General features: G+C 36.2%; 1 pseudogene; it reads left to right on the top strand.

Moving 5' to 3' along the window:
* Window positions 1-2,346: 2,346 nt before the first annotated feature.
* Window positions 2,347-3,960, top strand: LOC127677256 (40S ribosomal protein S6-like; annotated as a pseudogene).
* The last annotated feature ends 612 nt before the right edge of the window (window positions 3,961-4,572 follow it).

Here is a 4,572-nt window from a genome sequence, read left to right as displayed (position 1 = left end):
AATGTGGTATATTTACACAATGGAATACTACTCAGCAGTTAAAAACAATGAATTCATGAAATTCTAAGCAAATGGTTAGAACTAGAAAATATCAACCTAAGTGAGGTAACTCATTCACAAAAGAACATTCATGGTATGCAGTCACTGATGAGTGGATATTAGCCCAGAAGCTTTGAATACCCAAGACACAACTCACATATCAAATCATTCCCTAGAAGAAGGAAGGAGAAGGCCCTGGTCCTGCAAAGGTTGATGCAGCATTGTAGGGGATTGCCAGGACAGAGAAGTGGGAGGGGGTTGATTGGGTAAGAGAGCTTATGGGACTTACGGGGAGGGGGGAACTGGGAAAGTAAAAATCATTTGGAATGTAAACAAATAATATAGATAATAATAATAATAATAATAATAATAAAGAAATGTATACCAAAAGGAGCATGCCATGGTTGTCTCTGGAGGGGTACTGCCAGAGCCTTACAAATACAGAGGCAGATGCTAACAACCAACTATTGGACTGGGCATGGGGTCCTCAATGGAGGAGCTCAAGGATGGTCCAGAGGAGCTGAAGGAGTTTACAGCGCCATGGGAAGAACAATGATTTTGGCCACCCAGATGCTCAAAGACTCCCAGGGACTGAACCATCAACCAAGGGGCACACATGGTTCCAGCTAAAAATGTGACAGAGGAAGGCCTTGTTGGGCATCAGTGGGAGGAATGGTCCTTGGTCAGGTAAAGGCTCAACAGAGAACTTAACAAAGGGAAACTGAGGGGAGGGGAGGAGGGAGTATGTTGGGTGGAGAGGCATATATGTGGAGGCAGGGAAAGAAGGAAGGGGAGGGGTTGGGGATCTTAGGGGAGGGGGGATATTGGGAAAAGTTTTACCATTGGCAATGTAAATGAAAATGATATTCAATAAAAAATAAATTAAAAATTGTATCTCTTTTTAGAAACCAATTTTTATAAATATCCCTTCCTTTGTAAAGTAGTCTTGAAATCCATTTAATTAAAGTAGAGACATTTCTTACTTTTTCTTTAGATTTGCATGGTACTCTAGTACAATGACAAACTGTCTTAGTTAGGGTTTTATTGCTATGAAGAGACACCCGGACCACAGCAACTCTTATGAAGGAAAACTTTTAATTGGGGCTGGATTACAGTTTCAGAGATTTAGTCGATTATTGTCATGGCAAGAAACACAGTAGTATACAGGCAGATGTGGTGTTAAAAAAGGAGCTGAGAGTTCTACATCTGAATCTGCAGGCAGCAGAAGGAACATGTGCCACACTGGGCAAGCTTGAGCTGGTAAGACCTTGAAGCCTGCTTTCACAGTGATATACTTTCTCCAACAAGGCTGTACCTATTCTGACAAAGCACATTTCCTGATCATGCTACTCACCCTGGACCAAGCATTCATACACAGGAGTCTATGGGAGCCATTCCTTTTCAAACTATCACACAAAGTACACTTTATTTAATTGATCTACTGTTTTGTGTTTACTATATGAAGACTTCTATGCCTGTCTTCTTAAAGACTTTGCTAGTATACACTGTGCTTCCATATTAGAAATGCAATTACCACATTAAATGATAAAGATCTGTACAATTTCTCAAATGTTGACTCATTAAATTCCCTATCATATGTTAATATTTTGCATCAGTATAATCAATGTAAGAGACTGTCCATTTCACTTACTCTGTCCCCACAATATAATGCCAAGAGCTTCACTATTTTCTAATCTGTAGGTGAGAAATGGAAGCCGTTGTGCTACAATGTAGTTTCATTTGCACTGATTTATACTGAGCATTTCTCAAGGGGTTAAGTCACACTTGAGTTTCCTTATATGCGTTCTGCTACAAGTTCCCAATTTCTCTTTTTTTTCATATTCTTAGAAGTTTGCACATTCCAGTGACATTAGTCTGTTTAATATTATATGAGTTAGTTAGCTCTTACATGCCAATTTTTATTTTTTATTAATAGTGCAGTCAGTGTATTTTCCTATGACACATTTTCATTTATATTTATTTGTTCAATTTAGAATATTTGACTTTGTGCATAATTAATTAAAATAGTTGAACTTTGTTTTAAGGAGTCACTTGACCTTCTTTGTCCTGCTTGCCTGTCCGGCTGCTATAGGGAAGACAAACCATCATATATATGATCATGGGCATATAAAGACTGAAGTCTTATCTACATGAGGGATTTTATTTTTCACATAAAAAAATCATAGATTCTGTGAACAAGTCTCTTTCTTTTTTAATTCTTTTCATTTTCACATTCCTGTTATTTTTCTATATATAAATAAAACAAAAAAATTAAGGTACACTAGGAAATTATTTCTCAAGCCATAAATGAATGAAAAGGAATTTAGTGACATAAACCTGTGTGCTACGGTACAAACAGCTAAACACCTTTTTTCTCTGAAAATACCAGTTTTTGAATTTAGTATATTTAGAGGACAGAATAAAAAATGATTTTAATAGCAATACTAACTTTTTATACCTTAGGACCATTTCTCTGTTTAAAAAATATTTCTGGTGGGAGTGCAAACTTGTATGGACACTTTGGAAATCTGGTGGTGTCTGAGAACGCTGGGGATAGTTCTACCTCAAACCCCAGCTATACCACTCACTATACCACAGGAACTTGCTTAACTGTGTTCATAGCAGCTTTATTTGTAATAGTTAGAAACTATGAACAACTTAGATGTCCCTCAACTGAAGAATGGAAAAAGAAAATGTAGTACAGGTACACAACCGAACACTATTCAACTACTAAAACAAAGACATCCTGAATTTTTTTTAGGCAAATTCATAGAACTTAAGAATACCATACTCTGTGTTAATCATCATCCAGTGGAAACAGAAGCTTCTCAAATGTGCAATGAGAGATACAGTTTTCTATGAGTCTTATAAGTCATTAAAAGTAGGTTTCATACTATGTCCATTTACCAGTGTAATAGTATTAGGTTATGATATTTTTGTTTAAAATAGCCAAAGGAATGTTAGGAGTCAACAAATACAGAAACATGCTTATAATTCTCAGAGTGAGTGAAGCATCATTATAAAAATATTCTGTGATCTTTTTGTGCCTTCAATTTTATGTATATAATGTAGAAATTAATATCTATTCCATACATGAATCAGGTTATCTAATCTAATTCATCTGTTATGATTTCTGTGTTGAAAAAGTGGTAGGCGGTGGGCTGTGTCAAAAGGAAGCTGGATATCTCCTTGCCTGTGACTGGCTGTCAGAAACTCATGAAAGTAGAGGATGAACTCGATCATACATACCTTCCGTGAGAAGCACATGCCCACAGAAGTAGCTGATGATGCTCTCTGCTGAAGAGTGTAAGGTAATGTGGTCCTGATGAGTGTAAGGTCATGTGGGAATAGCAAAAACTTGGTTTTTCCCATAAAGGAAGGCATTTTGACCTATGGCCCTAGTATACTTGCTGTTGTGTAAGGGACATTCTTGTTATAGACCAAGGAGAACGGGACAGAGGAAGTGCAAGTCTGTCCATGGATGCATTAGGGATGCCAATCTGAGTGTTCTAAACTTGGCTATTGTTTTAAAAAAAAAGTAGAAAAAGATATTCTTGAACTGACAGATACTACTGTGCCTTGTCACTGGGGACACAAGAGCTAGTTGAATCAAAGCTTTTTAATCTCTGTAAAGAAGATGATGTCTGCCCATATGTTGTTAGAAAGCCTTTAAATAGAGAATGTAAGAAGCTCAGGACCAAATCACCCAAGATACAGCATCTTGTTACTAAACATGTCCTGCAACACAAATATATTTCTCTGAATAAACAATGTACTAAGACAAACAAGGAGGATTCTATAGAATAAACTAAACCTTTGACCAAGAGAGTGAAGGAAGCCAAAGAAAAGCACCAAGAATAGATTGCCAAGAGAAGTGTGAGTCTAGTCAAATATAAGTCTTTAAGAGTAGCAAATAAATGATCATACCTTGAAAAAAATTGAAAAAGCTTACTAGGTTGCAGGCAGACAGATTGTCAGGGCCTTTGTGGCCATTTGACTTTGAACCTAGCTATAAATGACATACTTTATAAAATATTCTTTTGTGTAAATAAAATTAAATAAAATAAAATTTTAAGTTCTTTACATTTCCATGCTTCTGATATAACTTTCTTATCCACATTTTAACTATGTTTTCAAGTCTCTACACTGTGTACTTAATGTTCACTTAGTTTATAGCATCACTGCATGTTCCACTAAACAAAGTCAAGCGTTACCAAATGATACAGGGACAGAAGCACGAGCAGTCTGAACAGGCACTAGTCCACAGAAAAGATGCAGAACAATTTTATTTTATTCACTTTGCAGGGGGAAGAAAGGAAAAATATAAATGGAATTCAGTTCTTTTAAAGGCTAGAATTTTAACTTTCAGAATAAGACAGTTAATAATTGTTAATAATTATTCAATCTCTTTCATTTAAATATGATTTTGCCTCAAAACAAGCATGGTTACACCCTGGGAACAAGTGTAGCTTTCCAATCTTTTCAGAGCAATGACATTTGTAAGCTTTTTCCTGTTTCTCCATCCTGATTACA

Source organism: Apodemus sylvaticus, chromosome 2 (genome assembly GCF_947179515.1).
Source record: "Apodemus sylvaticus chromosome 2, mApoSyl1.1, whole genome shotgun sequence".
NCBI lineage: Eukaryota > Metazoa > Chordata > Mammalia > Rodentia > Muridae > Apodemus > Apodemus sylvaticus.
Note: the sequence above shows the minus strand (reverse complement) of the source record. Positions and strands in the feature narration are given on the sequence as shown.